The 18,657-nt window shown below is 35.9% G+C and overlaps 1 non-coding gene across 1 annotated transcript; it reads right to left on the reverse strand.

The window, feature by feature from the left end:
- Nucleotides 1–695: 695 nt before the first annotated feature.
- On the reverse strand, nt 696–798 carry LOC115063249. Its single transcript, XR_003843122.1, has one exon. It is a non-coding gene; the product is annotated as a small nucleolar RNA U13 (small nucleolar RNA).
- Nucleotides 799–18,657: the final 17,859 nt, after the last annotated feature.

Here is an 18,657-nt window from a genome sequence, read left to right on the forward strand (position 1 = left end):
TTTAATTCCAGTTTCAGGGGATCCAGTGCCCTCTCTGGTTTTCATTGGCACAGGCAAAATACCCATATATTCAAAAATGATTTTTAAATTGAAAACAATCATAGTGTGGCTTTAAAAATAGCAAGATCTTTGCTTCAGTGATGTAGCCACTGAAAAGTTGCCATTTCTCCAGTAAATAATCTGTCAACTATGTTCATGCAAGAAATCCTAATTAAACTCAGTGAATCTTACACATACAGACAAAATTGATACATAAATGTGAAGGGAACATTTTGGAAAAGGTGCTTAAGCAAAAGAGGTTGGAGAGATGAGGGGACAGTGGGCAACATGATTACAGTTCATTATATACATTTATGAAACTGTCAAAGAATACATTTGTTAATTAACTTAAGCCATGCTCGTGTTGCCAAAGGCAACTCCTATAAGTAGTAATAATATTGAAGTCTCCTTGGACAATATTAGCCCTTGGACCAGGTGAGAACTCAAAGTAGATAATTCCACAACATGCTTTAAAAACTAAGATTTGGTTTGCACAATTTAAGGGAAGCATATGGATTAAACTTTAGATGAAATTTCTACAGCTTTATAAATTGTGCAGATAGGTTTTATTCACATATCTATATATCTATACACACTAATATATACACAATATATATATATATATATATATATATATATATATATATATATATATAATTCAGATGGGTAATATGCCAAAGTTATAACATAGTTTGAAGGAGGTAAATATCAGATAAATATGTAAAAACCAATAATTATGCTTCTGAAATATGAGAGTATTTGGCAATTTGCTTTTATAACTATACTAGAAAGTATCTTGAAATTATAATTGATGTTGAGAGATCTGTGAAAATAAAAGTCAGCTAAAATGAAAATTATTTATTTTCAATTTTTGGAAAAGGTCAAGGATATAAAAGAATTTTATTTTATTTATTAATTAATTTTGTCTAAGGTAAACACTAGCAAGAACAGATGGGGAAAAGATGATTAAAATATGGATAATTACTTTATTGTCCTCAGGGATAAAGAAAAGGTCTTTTCACTTATAGCTATTATACAAAATGACATTTTTCTCAACATTTTCATTCATAATGTTTTCTGGAGTATAAAGTTTGTCTTCCAAAGGTTTAAGTTAATGCCCACATGACTATGTAAAAATACTTTCTCATTTATTATATTTTCTTTTCCCAGGCCTCTGGTAAACTTAAGAAGCCTCATTATACTATATGGAAATAAAGTGATTCCCAAATGTAAAAGAACTATTTTGAATGCTGACTAAAGTCCATAGCAGAGTTAAATAATTAACTCATTAACTCCTTCATTCATTCATGTAACAAACATTTATTAAATTCGATGGGAAACTCTGACTCTAATCCTCAAGGTGTTCACACTCAAGGGGTGCAGAAAGCCATGCATGAAATGAATGCTAATGCAGAGCTATAAATGAAAAGAAGGCTGTGCTGCATGCACAGAAAATAAACAAGAGAAGGTTACTAGTTCATTTGAATCTAGATAGGAAGATCCCATAAAAGGTATACTAGAGTTTGACCTAGACAGTTGAATAGAATTGTTTTAACTGTATATAATGAATAAAGGAACTACAGACTGAAAACAATTCATAGGGCAGGCTTGAATTCAATAATGAGAGATGGGCTTCAAATGCCACATTAAGGAAACAAGTTAGTGGAGCTTTAAAGAGATTATCACATGCTCAAGTCCATATTCAGAAGTTGCATTTGCATTTTCTTGCCTTGGATGATAGACTAGGGTATGGAGAAACTAGAGGTAAGAATAAAAGAACTGGAATACTGAAAATTCAGGGATGGAAGGTTCTGATGAGCAAGAGAGACAAGGAATTAGAGAACCAGTTCTCACTGACCTTTTCAAAACTAGAAAAGGGTAGAGATAAAATCCTTCTAGAACCTTGTATGTGAGTATCATATAAGATACTCACATATATTTAGCTAAATCTTTATATAATTGATGAAAGCTAGTCAAGAAAAGTATTAACTAAGTTGATAGCCTTGTTTATATGGAATGCCTGTGTACCTATGAGAAACAGACATTTTTCTCTTTCATATAGAGTGAAGGACATTTTAGATAAAAATATTGCTGCCGAATGACTATATTAACAGTATACATCTACAAATATATGAATTAGGAACTGTGCTAACAGTTCTTTCATATCACAATTATTAGCTAATATCCTTTCTTTGATGTGTACATATGTTGTGTAAGTATATGAAAATGCAAATCTATAGAGTATGGAAAACATAAAGCATGCAAATTTATTTTAAATCTTAGATTATTTAGTAGGGATGAACAATGTAGTTTTAGATGTGTGTGATGTATTACAAACATTAAGACTTGGGAAATATTTATATACAGATATATAAATTAGTTAGAAGTTACATTTCATTCTTACTTTTGTGACTTAAAGAGACATGTACATTTCATACTGAAAGCAGTATCCCATAAGCCTCTGGGTCTATTACAATGTTTTACTAAATAATTTCTAAAATGTATTCATTCTATTATTATACAAATATGGAGCTGTGTAGACTTTGGTAAGTATGTGAATTCTGCATCTATGAGCCAGATAGGATGGTGATCCTCATAAAGGTCTGGGGTAGGGGAGTGAGGGCAGCCAGTGCCAAAGACTAAGTTTTTCTCAGTTTGGATTTCAATCACAGCATCAGAGCTCCATAAGGAACTGATGTCATAACCATATGCTCATTTATTTGAATTGTATTTACTAGGTGCTTCATCTTTGGTGGGCATTATGCTTGTCATTGGACACATATTGGTAAATAAATGAAAAACAATACTCCCATTATGCTTTCTGTCATGTAGTGAGCACATGAAGTGCAATGTATACAATGCTAGGGTGTGGTTAACTAGAGACCAGAGGTTCCCATGATGTGATGGGTACTTCAAATTTATATACATGGACATGTGTGGTATGTGTATAGGTAGTGGAGTAGTGTTGGGGACAGTCAGACAGAGACTGAGAAAGAAAGTAACAAAGAAGCAAAAACATGCTTATTTAGGTTTTGCCTACATACTCTCACATCCTTAGTCATCTAAGGAAGGAAACAAAGAATGAAAGGAGACAGGACAAATGCAAACAGTCACACCTCCTTTTAGAAGCCTTCCTAATTCCTCCACACAGGAAGTGACTCGAATAATTACAGCTCTCAACTGTGGACAATTTCTTCCAATTTATGAGTATATACTTTCGTGACCCCTAAAAATAAAGAAACTCTCACAGAATAAAAAAAATCATTTCCTCTTTTTATATAAATTGAAGAAAATCTTTGTTCATTCTCCTTAAACACCCTGACAAAACAGATTTACCTGAATTATGTGTAAGACTGGGGGAATCTGTGTGGGTAGGATTATAAGAATGACCTGCTCAGGCTTCCTTTTGTGTGATTATTTATGTTCCTTTTTCTTCACCTTTGCCTTCTAAATAATCAGCCTCATCCCTTACTAAGCCAGAAAGATGCTGATTACATACAAGTCACAGGCTAATTTACCCTTTTGACCTTCCTTGAGCTCTTTATAAATCTCTCCACTGCTGGGAGACCAGGGTTTTGTTCTTCCCTCAGCAACAAAGAGTCGTTGCTTTATAAGTTGCCTCACACAGAAGCAGAACAAAAACAGTAAAAATTGTGTATGAAGCCGGCTTGGGAGGGTGACTGTGACCTTGATCTTTCTGTTCTCATTTTCCCAGTGTTAGCTGCGGTAACCATGCCAAAAGCAACACGGATGACAAATTGGAATGCAGTTATCTGTTGAGTATAAACTGAGGAGGTAGGCCAGCTGATGACCAAGGTTCCTTCCAGCTCTGACATTCCAGGATTAAATATGTCTCAAGCATAATAAGTTTAAGAGGAAATTGAACAAGGTATGAATTAGGCTGATGTATAAGAAGCACCCTGGAAGACATAGCCATTAACAAATCATGAGGATGGAGGGTATCTTCCAAATTAATTTTCAAACAAATTTTCAAACCATGAAGGTTAAGTCTAAAAAGTTGTGTTAAATAAAAATGGAAAACCTGTCTAGCTTATAAACCAAAATGGGAATTGTTCTGCTCTCTAGGAGAAGGTTAGGAGACAGGCAAATCATTTTTGTATTTTCTTTCAGTGCTGGAGAGTGACTACAAGGCCTTGTACATGCTACATAAGCATTCTACTAACAAGAAGCAGCACAGTCCTTCAGTATGTGGATCCTATAAGCCCAGTAACATTTATTTTAGTTTGTAATTACATGACTGTTTACAGGATTCCTTCTATTCAAAATGTGGTAGCAAAGGTATCCAGATGTCTCTACATAGTTTTCTTCAGCTGGTGCTGGCTTCCACATTTTGCTTAGGGTCCTTTCTCTTTTGTCTGATTCATACTTGCTCTCATTACTTATTTCTCTTCCTGTATTAATTTTAACATGTAATTCTCATTTCATTCTTGATATAATTTTACCATGAAGAAAACATGTTAATTATTTTAAATCAATACATAATTATACAATATTTCTTTGTACCACAAAATATTATAATTGTTTTGCTTGTATTAATTCATGCTGTACTCAGAAACACCTAAGTAAGAATCTGTGTATGACTCAAGCCACTAAATCTCTCCTATCAAGGTTTATAGAGCCCTGCAGAGGAGGAGGCAGAAAGAGTGTAAGAGCCAGTGGATTTGGAGGATACCAAGAAAACAAGGCCCACTAAAGCAGCATGATCAATGCACATATAAACTCACAGAGATTGAGGCAGCATGCATGACTTTCAAGGGCCTGTACCAAATGGGGTCCTAGAACTGAAAGGAGAAGTAGACATGCCATCATATCTATGCCGGCTTCAACCACCACTTGATAATTATTTGCAAATAAAAATTTAGATTCTTCCAAAGGAATCTCACTGTGAAACCAAACTACCTTTAAGGGTCCTTTGCATGCACATTATGGCTTCCACTTAAGTGTTCTTATGGAATTCCTGAGTGTAAGACCATGTGGGTCTGTTTATTGTGCCATCTCTTTGGATATATCCTTATATTTGTTTGTTTTGTTCAATTCTGATGTATTTGGTTTTTCCCTCATTATATTTTATTGTATTATATTTTATTATAAAAAGAACTGAATAGGAGTACTAACCTTGTGATTTTGGAGAAGTTTCAATTGCAGTGACACAGTTGATCGTATTAATAAACTATCAACCCACCTACTCCCAAAAGAATGTGTATGTGCATATACATGCTCATTATATGAATATAGATTTTGTTATTTTGGTTCTTTGTGTGTGTTTTTTTTAAATCCATGATTGTTTGCTGAGATATGGTCTTTTGTTGTGTATTGTAATGCTGAGTATGGGCCCCCAAGATTTAGTTGCTCCAGAGATGAGGGAGTCTGTATGTAGACCCAAGTGATATTATGTGACTTTACCCCAAGTTATTTCTTTCTGATTGATAAATAAAGATATTGACAGCCAATAGCTGGGAAGAAGAGACATAGGCAGGGTTTAGGCTTCCCAGGCTGGGGGTCAGAGAGAACCACAAGGGAGAGAAGAAGGTGAAGAGAAAGAGAAAGATGCAGATGCCATGGGTAAGGAGTCAAGAAAGCATGGCACTGAGGTCTGGCCAATTGGAGTTAAGAGCAGTCCAGATAAAACATAGTAAGTAATAACTCAGGGTTATTGATAGGAAATAGATTTTAATAGCATAAAGGGTAGATATCTGCCCAGCTCTTGTGATGTTTAAGGCTTATTGTAAACATAATGGTTGTGTGTGTCTTTTATCTGTGAACTAAATGGTCAAAGGCAGGGTAGAAACCCTGGATTGGGATTAAATTTTTCTACAATAATGGTTTGTTTTTATGGTAATTAGAATGCCCTATGTTTTAGTTTTTATTTATTTTTAAAATCTTTTTTGTCTGTGTTTCATACATGAGTACATTGATTTTGAATTATTCAACCAATATTTCTTCCCTATCTCCTCCTCTGATACATGACTTCTTTTTTATTAGATACTTTCTTTATTTACATTTCAAATGCTATCTCGAAAGTCCCCCATACCCTCCCCCTGCCCTGCTCCCCTACCCACCCACTCCCACTTCTTGGCCCTGGCATTCCCCTGTACTGGGTCATATAAAGTTTGCAAGACCTAGGGGCCTCTCTTGCCAATGATGGCGGACTAGGCCATCTTCTGATACATATGCAGCTAGAGACATGAGCTCAGGGGGTACTGGTTAGTTCATATTATTGTTCCACCTATATGGTTGCAGATCCCTTCAGCTCCTTGGGTACATTCTCTAGCTCCTCCATTGGGAGCCCTGTGTTCTATCTTATAGCTGACTGTGAGCATCCACTTTTATATTTGCCAGGTACTGGCATAGCCTCAGAAGAGACAGCAATATCAGGTTCCCTTCAGCAAAATCTTGCTGGCATATGCAATAGTGTCTGAGTTTGCTGGCTGATTATAGGATGGATCCCCCGGTGGGGTAGTCTCTGGATAGTCCATCCTTTCATTTTAGCTCCGAACTTTGTCTCTGCAACTCCTTTCATGGGTATTTTGTTCCCTATTCTAAGGAGGAATGAAGTATCCACACGTTGGTCTTCCTTCTTCTTGGTTTTCTTGTGTTTTGTAAATTGTATCTTTAGTATTCTAAGTTTCTGGGCTAATATCCACTTATCAGTGAGTGCATATCTAGTGACTTCTTTTGTGATTGGGTTACCTCACTAAGGATGATATCCTCCAGATCCATCCATTTGCCTATGAATTTCATAAATCCATTGTTGTTAATACCTGAGTAGTACTCCATTGTGGAAATGTACCACATTTTGTGTATCCATTCCTCTGTTGAGTGACATCTGGGTTCTTTCTAGCTTCTGGATATTTTAAACAAGGCTGCTATGAACATAGTGGAGCATGTGTCCTTATTACCAGTTGGAACATCTTCTTGGTATATGCCTAGGAGAGTTATTGCTGGTTCTTCTGGTAGTAATACGTCCAATTTTCTGAGGAACTGCCAGACTGATTTCCAGAGTGGTTGTACAAGCTTGCAATCCCACCAGCAATGGAGGTGGGATGACTTTTTCTATAATTATTTTTGTGTTACCTAACACACGTAAAAATAGGTAGATAAGCCTGATAGTGGTGGCACACACCTTTTATCCCAGCACTTGGGAGGCAGAGGAAGGTGGATTTCTGAGTCGAGGCCAGCCTGGTCTACATAGTGAGTTCTAGGACAGCCAGGGATACACAGTGAAACCCTGACTCAAAAAAACAAAATAAAAACAAACAAATAAAAGGTAGATAGAAGCCGGGCATGGTAGCGCATGCCTTTAATCCCAGCACTTGGGAAGCAGAGGCAGGTGGATTTCTGAGTTCGAGGCCAGCCTGGTCTACAAAGTGAGTTCCAGGACAGCCAGGGCAATATAGAAAAACCTTGTCTTGAAAAACCAAAAAAATAAAAAAAGGTTATCCATCTCTCATTAGTAATTCATTACCTGAAATTCTTCCTTTAGGATTGGAGCTTTGTGAAATTTTCTTCCACCCATGTTGTGAACTTATAGTTTGCAGTTCTGAACAAAAAAGATAAATTCACTTTATTATTTAATTTCTCTTTTATCATGGCACTCAGATTTGGCTTTTATGCCTTAACCATTTATGTCCCTCAAATATTCTAGAAGTATCAAGAATTTAAGCAACCATAAATCCCTCAAAGTTCTACTTTGCTCCACATTCTGAGAGTAAGATTCTGGAAGTTTTAACTAACACAGAAATTTTGCTTTTTCCATTTTTAACGCTGGGAGATAGATGTCTGAACTTGAGACTCATTTTAGAGGCAATATAGAACACTCTCCTACCCCCAGTACCTGATGTCTGCCCCCCAAAAGGCTTGCAGTAGTCCAAATATTTATCCAGAATATGTGAAGGAAGATCTGTATGGATATAGTGTTACAGGGTCATCATAGATCTGAAAAACCCTGAAACAAAGAAACCATGTTCTCATTTTCTGGGAGGGATTTCTGTTGTCCTGCATCCTGTCTTTCAAACAAACAAACAAACAAACAAACAAGAACAGAATACACAACATTTATGGAGTATAGACAAATGGCTCAACAGTAAGGAGTACTTGTTGGTCTTGTAGGAATCTGAGGTATGATTCTAACCATCCACATGGTGGCTTACAACCATTCATAACAAACAAAGTTCCAGGGGATTCCATACACTCTTCTGATCTTCATGGGCACCAAGCACACACATAGAATATATACATAAAGCCTGGAAACCATTCATTAATAAAAATAAAATGATTAACTTTAATAAAAATTATAGTAAAACAAATTTATAAAATCTCATGTTTGATGATGTTTGATATCTATAGACAGAGAATTGAAACCATGCCTGCTAGGAAATGGAGAAAACTGAATACTATTTTGTGAAACCCTAATGACCTCTAATTTCTTCTCAGACATTTAAAAATGTTTTACAAGATTGATTTGACTCTCTAAATTACTTTGGCAACAAGAGCATAAAGGCCTAATCTTTCTATCAGGAAGTCTTATGAAATGAGAGTAGTTGCTTGTCCAAATGAGGTTTTTGATTTCTTTCAGGTCTGATTCTATTCCCTCCTAGCCTACCCTGTGCCTGAGTACAAATGACTTCATAATCTATGGCAGACTTCACATATGCCACTCTTCCATAAAGACAGCAATTCAGCACAAGCTGTAGGGATTGCAAGATTTGGTCTCTGCTTGTTTATGAGTGTGGAGCTACTGTATGTGTGAACATGTCTCTATTCCAAAACGCTCTCCATTAAGTGGCCAGTGAACATTGGTGAGAAGCTACTGAAATGGGAAGCTGGCAGTGTTAAGTGGTAGCATCTTGCAGGCAGCATTGTGACATTTACTTTTCCTTAACAGTACCCATAAAAATACTGAGATTAAATTTGGTTTGCCTTTTATTGCTTCTGACACCCTGTGCTAGCTTTTCATTGCAAAGATTTTGTATGAGCACATTTGACGTGGGAATGGGCTGCCAACAGATGAAATAAAAATACTTTCATCATTCTTACTGCCACCTCCAAGAAGTAGACGAAAATACTTGCAGGCCAGGGCTCAAATCTACATAGTATGTCAACTGGGTGGCTTTGTTTAAATACAGCCAAAACAGACAGGCACAGAATAGTCTGAAATTCTTGGTTGCTTCCAAAGGAAGTAAATACATATTTTAGTTTTATACAACAAGAGAGCAAAATGTATCCAACATTATCTTGATAATTTCAAACTATTGTAGAGAAGTGTTTGTTTATGTTTGCTAATGCTCAGTATAGACAGAAACACAGCATGCTTGGAACCAGTTCCACAGGAGTCATTAAATGGCATGCTGAGAATATGTGCTAAGAATAAGGCACAATTCTTTTTCTCGTTCTCTGGCAAAACTCATTAAGGGAAGTTATTTCAAAGTCAAACATATGACATCCCCAGTCCTCTGGGAAGAAAAAGATGATTGGCAAGGGTCTTTCCTATTCTTGTCTTTGATGGTTATACCTTTGGCTGCAATGAGAAGAGGATATATTAGAAGTAGGGAGGTATAATAAGAGAAAATATTCAGGGAGGGAATATGGTAGTTACCATTTATTGACAAGTGTTACTATACATTTTAAATTATCTGACTATACGATAGTCTGAGCTTTTGTTTTTTTCAAGTCTTTCATTTGCAATCTGATAGAATGAAAAATGTTTCTGCTATCAGAAGACATGTTAGAATCTTACTTTTACCACTTCTTCTGTGATACTGAATATGTTTGTTCCTGTGAGTATTCAGTTCTTTAGATTCACAACAAATATAATAATAGTACCTCACAATGATTTATTCATACAGATAAATTAATACAGTAATGGTTCAGATAAGGGTTTATACCCAAAAGGTGATTTATAAACCATAAAAGGAATCTCTCTTATTCAAAATATTTGTTTTACATGAGTGCTCTCTATCTGCATGCACACCTGCATTCCAGAAAGAGGGCATTAGATCCTAGTATAGATGGCTGTGAGTCATGTGGTTGCTGGGAATTGTACTCAGGAAATCTGGAACTCTCCAACCCCAAAAGAAACCTCTATTTTTATTAGATATTTTCTTCATTTACATTTCAAATGCTATCCCCAAAGCCGCCTATAACCTCCCCCCACCCTGCTCCCCAACCCACCCACTCCCATTTCCTGGCCCTGGCATTCCCTTGTACTGATCTTTGCAAGACCAAGGACCTCTTAACATACAGAGTGAGGAGTTACTTGATACTATACAATATGGCATGAGCTACTCACAAGTATACTAAGCTATGAGTTCAATTTCAGTGTGTTTTAGCTACTCCTAGACTTACTGCCTCTCTAGCTAGTCTTCCTTTAACCTACAAAAGTAATCTCTTGCTAAACCTTACCATTTCACTTGAGTATCATCCTTTCTATATACACGTATTCCCTCTGTCAGAAGAAGAAGAAAATTTGTTTATGATCATAAAGGGCACACAGCTTAGGCTGCCAGTGCTTCCCGCAAGAACTATAGACCATCTAGCAGATACCTAGAAGCAGATAATAATAAATCTCTTTTCAAGTTGTTGATCAGGGAAGTTTAAATAATCTAGGCTATTATTGCCCTTGGTTGCCTTTCAAGGATTGAACCTATCATTGAAGATCCTCTACGCTTTCGACATAGGACTCGGATGATTTAAGCTGAATCTAATCTGAAAGCCTCCTTCTTGTAGTCTGGCTTTCAAAGTAATGGAAAGCACTATGTAAACTCCCAAAGGGGGGCAAACATTAATAGTCTTACTTAGCTGTGACACCTATGAACCACAGCAGTGACCAGAGTGAAAAGATATCCCTAAGGTTGCAATGACATGAATATCTTGATGGTAACCAACAGTTCTCTAATTGTACATAAGAAATTTCTAAACAAGAAACAAATGAAGCCTGGTACTAGAAAGTTAGATAACTTCCTGGAACTAGTAAGGCCACAGATCTTAGAGCAGAACCTCCTACTCTTACTTTACTAGACCAGCAAACTTTCTAACTACATTCTAAACATTTGTCAATATACTCACAGATAAGTGTAGCTATTTTATTTTATTAACTTATTTTTAATTTTATTTATTTATTTATTTATTTATATCAAATACTGTGCCCCTTCCCAGTCTTAAATTTCATCAAAGAAGCTTCATTTTGCAGTATATGGATACCATCAGAGAAAACCATAACTGGTACAAATACAGATAATTATTGCTCATGGGGTACCTATTCCCAATGGATAAAACTACAATACAACTCCTGTGCCAAAAACTCAGATTATTAACACAGAAGAGAGATAGAAATATTATAAGATCCAGAGAACTAAGTTGCCTATTGTGAGAATATGACTCCTAATAGTGACAGGGAGGCTACACTCATGGTACTTAAAAAACATAGCTACCTAAACAAGACCTAAGCCTAATTAATATTGGAGGGAGGAAATCTCACGTGGGCCCACACAAAGACAAAAAGGTGTAGGTAACTTAGGACTGCTGAGGTAGGGAGAATCAGACTTTCTTTTGGTTATATAAAACTAAGTGGTTATCCCTGAAATTATATACATACAAGCAACACTAAATAAACTTAACAAGCTGTATTTATATAGTTATACTTATATATAACAATAATAATAATAATTACTACTAATAATAATACAATGATTTTTCTCATGGAGTAAGGTACAGCATGGGAAGTGTTGGAAGGAGAGGACATGGGAGGGATTGAAGGAAGGGAGGGAGGGGTAAATGATGTAACTATATTTTAGTTAAAAGAAAAAAGATCAAGAGTACATTAAAATCATAGTAGAGAACAACATATATTAATACCTATGCTGAGAATCTTTTTTTAAGATTTATTTATTATTATATGTAAGTACACTGTAGCTGTCTTCAGACACTCCAGAAGAGGGAGTCACATTCCATTAAGGATGATTGTGAGCCACCATGTGGTTGCTTGGATTTGAACTCTGCACCTTTGGAAGAGCAGTCAGGTGCTCTTACCTGCTGAGCCATCTCACCAGCCCCCTATGCTGAGATTCTTATTAAACTTATCTATGCTGTATCTCCAGGCATTTGGGGGACTGTTATTTTAAAGACATCCTGAGGTAATTCCAGGATGCAGTAAAAGTTACAAATTATCCAGTTGCCTCTCCCCTCTTCTATTACAAATGATGATGGGCTGTCTAAACTAACCACAATCATTTGCTTACATCTCCTTAGCCCTGTGCCTAGAATATCATAGAAGGTCAATAAATATCTCTTTAATAACCGAATGAATTACTCAACAGTGGTTCATACCTGCAAGTTTGGTGACTGGTATTGATGACCAAGAAAGTGGAGAGAGCATCGGTGTCACAGGAACGGAACTTGGCATTTTCCCTAGATTTGACCATAATGTTGGTCATATTTTCTGGTTAAATCACTGTTCCATTCTGAACCTCAGTTTCTCTACATAAATGGAAAAGAATAGATCAGAAGATGACTAAGGGCCTTTGTAGCTCTAATATGGTGATTCTGTGTGTCTATGAAACTCCTTGACACTAATAGCTGTATTTTGCCACTCATAAAATGGCATGTACACTGTCAAAAGCAGTTTAATAAGTCTTGTAAAAAGCACTTTCTGGAACTAGAGAAGCCATTTTCATAATGGAGGGGATTTAAAGGACTTAGCTTGAAAAGATTCATTTAGTAGCTTCTGTCCATTTGGAACTGTTGCTCATGCTAAGCAGAATAGAAGAGAGGAGCAAGTGATTCTTCAGCATCACCTTCTCTCTCAGACTGCATGTGGGTGTACACTTGGCAAGCTGGATGCACACCAACAGTTCACACACTGACTGGCTTGAATACTTTGTTTAGGTTATGGGAAAGATGAAGTAACATAACAAACCTAAAGCTTACAATCGTCCTTTCAAGTAAAAATGACAGTAAATCTCTAGAAAGAATAAGAACAAGACAAGAGCCAAATAAAACCCCATGAACCTGAGATTCTTTTATATTCCATTTACAGAAATAGCTGCCTCAAAAAGTAAATATATTTATTGCATGTTACACAGATGCTAAATGAGAAAAGCTAGAACTTCATGAACCATCAAAGTCAGTAACCTTGCTTGGAGTAGACCTCACTGCTCTACTGGGATTCTTAATGTGGCTAAATCTGCCTGTGAACTCTCTGTTGCTATGTATGTCAGACTGATGGGTTTTTGGTTCATTTCAACAGGCTAGCCTGGGTCCTTATAGGTTTGTTTTAGTTGTTGTTTCTTAGATTCTCCCTATGACTCTTTTCCAAATGTCCTTTATTAGGCTAGACTGACAGTATTGCTGCAATTTTAGACCTAGTGGATTCAGATGTATACTTCAAGCTTTTAGCACAGTGAAAACCTGTTCATCGACAGAGCTATTCCTCTTTATGGAAGGCCATAAAAGCTTTCTCAGAGCAGAAGCTTGCCTTTGAAAATTTAACCCTATGTCTTCAACAGCAAACCCACAGTAAGTTAGAGGCTGGTCCTAATATACACATTTTAAATATTTTCCGAGTTATCTGGGTTCACATCCCCCAGATTATAGTTCAAAACTTTCAGTGTGCAATTAGACAAATGAAGATGAAGACAAGTAGAAATGTACACAAGGTTGCACAAGAACAACTCAGAACCAGGTCTCTTGATTGCATGTGTGGCTCTATTTCACATGATTGCTAGGGCTAGCTAAGTATATTTAGGACTTTGAGTATATAGATTGTTTCACATGGATAATTCAAACTGAGGATCGTAGCTGGCTTGTCTTTATTAAACTCTGCAGCATACTGACCTGTTCTCTGCTCATTTTAGGGATAATACCATTTAACTTAATGAGAAACACTATTACAATGATGCAACCTATTATAGCAGAAAATGTAGAATCTGGAGCCATACCAGCTAGTTTTATATCCTGGTTGTATCACTTCAAAATTGTAGGAAACTGGTTAAGTTTTTTAGTCTTGTTCTTATGTCTGGTTTCCCTGCTGAGGAAAATGGATAAAATAATGGTTAGCTTGATGGATACAGTGATGGTTGCATAAAGCACTTTGAATAATGCATCATCCTAGCAAACATTCAATTAAACTTTGGTATTAATGCTGTCTTTCATTTTGAACCCTTGTCTGGTTGTTACTCAAATTTCAAGAGCAATTTGTACCATTTATCTATTGTATCATATTATCCTGTTATATTGAATATAAAAATGTAGATTTTGGCCTACATAAATTTAATTGTCAACAGAGCTGTTACTGTTTACCAGAGAGAACAATCACAAATTCTATGTGATTTAATTTTGCTCAAAAGATAAATTGAAAAAGAAAAGCCATGTAAGTGGAGGGAAATTTAGTAATAGACACGGTCCAATACACTTTCCCAGTACATCCCAGAACTTTGACATTATGACAACAGACAGAAACAGATGTGAAAACCAGGGCTTTCTATAAGAATGTTACTTGTGAAACTATGATTTGGTGTATTTCACCATTAAAACTCATGTTAAAAAAATGAAACACTGCAACTCATTATTACCTATAGGGCTAGTGTTAGAGACTTAGACTGTAGACCATAGACCACAACTACTATTGTTTACATAGATACATGAATGAATTTCTTGGTCTATCTCTATGCTAGAAATAATTGAATGCTTATTGTATAATCTATGCATTTGTTCTTTATGGGCTTGGTGTGTTTTTACTACAAACAGCTTTTTCTTTTTACCAAGTATTTTCCAAGCTGCTTGGAGACAATTCTACTTAGTACATATCTATAAAATCAAGGCGCGTAATCTGATTTTCCAGGTTCCTTTTAGGATTTTTCTCTTTTGTATTTCATCAATTTTTATTCAAGTTGTCAAATAACATTTCTATTTCTTTTCAGTGTTTAATATGTAACTATATAAAGGAAGAAAAATAATAACAAAAAAATATACACAATTTTAAATCCTTCAAAACACAATCCATTGAGGTCACAGCAACAAGGTTTACTTACAAACCTAGGTTTTACAACAGAGGGGCATTTTGAAAATGCTTGTGTGGGCCTTTTATTTTAAAATCAAGAACAACACCATGACCTATGGGAAGTCAATCAACACTCTAGTGTGTTACTTCAGACTCATAGGCCTGGCTCAGTCCCCAATGCAGTTCTTTTCCTGTGTAAGTTATATCCTTTGGAGACAACAAAGTGAGAGCTATCCCCAATTATAAAGACTCAGTATATAGAGCTGTCCATGATTTCCAGTTTTAGTGATGAAGAGAGGTATAAGGGGAAAGAAATAATTGAATATAATCCCTACTACATTGCATTTCATTTGCTTACTGTTACTTATGCTCAGAGATATTTTGAAGATAAACTCACAGTCATGACATGTCTTCTAAAATCAATAGTTTAATATCTTAGTTGCACGTAGATATACCTACAATTGATCCCAGTCTACTTACAAAACTGTAATTAATACTTGACAAAGTAAATAAATAAGCATGTTTTCATTGGTTTGGTCTCAGGAAGACAAATGTCATTTAAATATGCTTTATTTCATTTAAATAAATCTCTTTTTCTCAGAAATACAATTTTATGACACATTTTGAATGTAAATTAAATACTTTTAGATAAGTTTTGTGGTATATTTGCTACATACAGACATATGACATTTTAAATTTAAACACATTGGCTAGAGTTCTATATCCTGATTTAATTATAATTCACCTTTAAGTTTTTCATCTCCACAGGAGAAATCCAGTCCTTTAATGGGATACTCTACATTATGTTTCAGAATGTATCAATGTGGAGTAGATGTTGTAAATGGCCATAAATGTTAACCATTAATTTGCCTATCATCGAGATAATCTTCAATTTTGCAACTAGGCAAGTAAATTGCACCTTTAAAAGCTAGGTGCATGAAATCATATTCATTATGAAAATGGCTCATCTAATTTCCAGGAAGTGATTTTTACATTCATCAACCTCTCTTTCCCAGCAAATAGGTCATTTTAAAAGGAATGTGGCAGTGTGTATATTAGTGTCATAGTTATTCATATTTGCCAAAAGCAAATACTGTGAAAGCCAAGAAGGGTCTTTAAAGCCATTTAGAGTGTCTTTTGATACAGAGAAAAAGTAAGGGCAAAACAAAGGAGTGCATTTGCCTAAGATCCCAGAAGTCAAAGGTTAAAGGATTCCTTCTCTTTCCTGCTCCTTGATCTCTTCAGCTGCCCTCCCTCCTCCCCCTTCTCTCTCTGTCTCTGTCTCTCTGTGTCTCTGTCTCTGTCTCTGTCTCTCTGTGTCTCTGTGTCTGTGTCTGTGTCTGTCTCTGTCTCTGTCTCTGTCTCTCTGTGTCTCTGTCTCTGTCTCTGTCTCTGTCTCTGTCTCTGTCTCTGTCTCTCTCTCTCTCTCTCTCTCTCTCTCTCTGTGTGTGTGTGTGTGTGTGTGTGTGTGTTAACATAGAACACAAAACTTGGATAAGAATAGTAGTAGGTGCAGGACAGAAGATATGAATGAGTGCTAGTGAGACTAACAAAAGGGAGAGAGAGAAGACAGAAAGAAAGAGGCAGAGACAGAGAAAGAGAGACAGAGACAGAGAGAGCACATGAAATTGTGTGGGAATAGTGGTTATGGGAAAACAGAAGAGAAAATGAAGGGAGTAGAGGGTGGGTTTAAGTAAAACACATTACATTCATGAATAAAATTCCCAAATAATAATTAGAAAAGGTAAATCTGTATTTATTCATAAAAACATCAAAGTATAAATTAAGTTCATAAAGTAGTGGTGGTAGTGGTGGTGTGTGAGTATGTGTGTGTGTGTGTGTGTGTGTGTGTGTGTGCATGTGTATATTTTAGATGGGAGTCCTGATATGATGTGAAGGCTAATTTCAAATTTCTGGTCTCAAGTAATTCTGTTTATTCAACGTCCCAGGTAGTTGTGACCACAGGCATGTGATTTTAAGAGTGCAAATAGAGTTGCTATTGTATGGGAAGGGAAACGTTTTTTTTTGTTTTGTTTAATGGGTACTGGTTTTTGTTTTGCAAGATGAAATAGTTCTATAGATAAACAGTGCTGCTTATAGAACAGTAATGGGGATGTACTTTAATGTCACGGAGAGCTATGCAGTTAAATCTTAAGCTGGTCATTTTTTGTTGAATATATATATATACATATATATATATATATATATATATATGTATATATATATATGTATATATATGTAATTTTTTTAAAAGACAGGTAAATAAGTCCCTGTAGTGACTCCATAACCAATTACTATATATCTGTTTTGAATTCCTCAAGTTGCTTTAAGAAATTATGTATCTCAAGGCACAATCTCTAAACTCTTTAGCCACAAGTGTACCCTCACCACCACTTCTAGAGCTCTCCTTCTATAGTGTGTTCTTTCCTGGAGAATAATTATACACACCGAGCCTATTAGAGCCCTCCTCAAGTCAGAACACTCTCAATTAGCATCCTCCTTGTAATTACATATTTCTCAGGTTAGAGACCTTCTTTGCTGAAGGGCTGAGGCATTAATGGATAAGGTGGGTAGAGTAGCAGTTTTTTTCCAACATAAGAACAGTATGACTCTGAGTCACTTGGTGTTTGACTGCTTAATGGAGTTCAGTGGATGCCACCTAAGCTTTGGAAATACCTACTCATCTGCTTTCAGTCTGTCAGTAGAGCACATTAGTCATTGGCCCTGATTTAATAGGTCAGTCCCTTGAAAGTCTACTTTTAGAGAAATAGTTAATTTGCCTTCTGATGTAACTTTAGGTCATGTGAATATGACCATCTTGAAACTAGATCTGTTTATAGATAAGCTACCATGGCACACATACCAGAACCTAGACCACATTCAGACCTTATGGACTCCTACCAGCTTATATCTGGTGAGGACCCAGTTGTCAGTTGAAAACACAATTATTCATTCATTAAATTATTTTTTGTCTATTTAGCAAATATGAAGTCTTTGAAGGCTTTTTTAAATGTTCACTAACATAGAAGGATAGAAGTATTATTAGGCTAATAAAACAGATCTCCTTTGAAAGTCACTGGAAAAGCTAGAGAAATAATATAAGAAATATAAAAGTAGGCAGGTGTGGTGGTACACACCTTTAATCCCAGCACTTGGAAAGCACAGGCAGGTGGATCTCTGTGAGTTCAAGTCCAGCCTGGTCTACACAGAGTTCCTTTTTATCACAGAAAAATGAAAACTAAATAGAAAATATTTGGCAAAGGAATTTTAGGATTATATCAGTTCTGTATTTTAAATATTGTTGGGTTTTCAATATGATTGTAAGACTTTAACATTTCTCAGTGGAGTAAAACCTTTCTTCCTATTCCACACTTACTACTCAACAGTTTTACTTATTGTCCATTTGGCTCCTTTAGTCAATGAAACACAGTAACAAAAGTGTCAATGCTGAAACTTTACATTATAGTTACAGTTATGGATAACCATCATGTCTGAATGTAGCCCAGGTTCTGGTCTGTGTGCCATGGTAGCCTATCTATTATGAAGTCAGTCATATTCACATCACCTAAGTTTACATCAGAAGGCAAGTTAACTATTTCTCT

This window comes from Mus pahari, chromosome X, assembly GCF_900095145.1.
Source record: "Mus pahari chromosome X, PAHARI_EIJ_v1.1, whole genome shotgun sequence".
NCBI classification, from domain to species: Eukaryota; Metazoa; Chordata; class Mammalia; order Rodentia; family Muridae; genus Mus; species Mus pahari.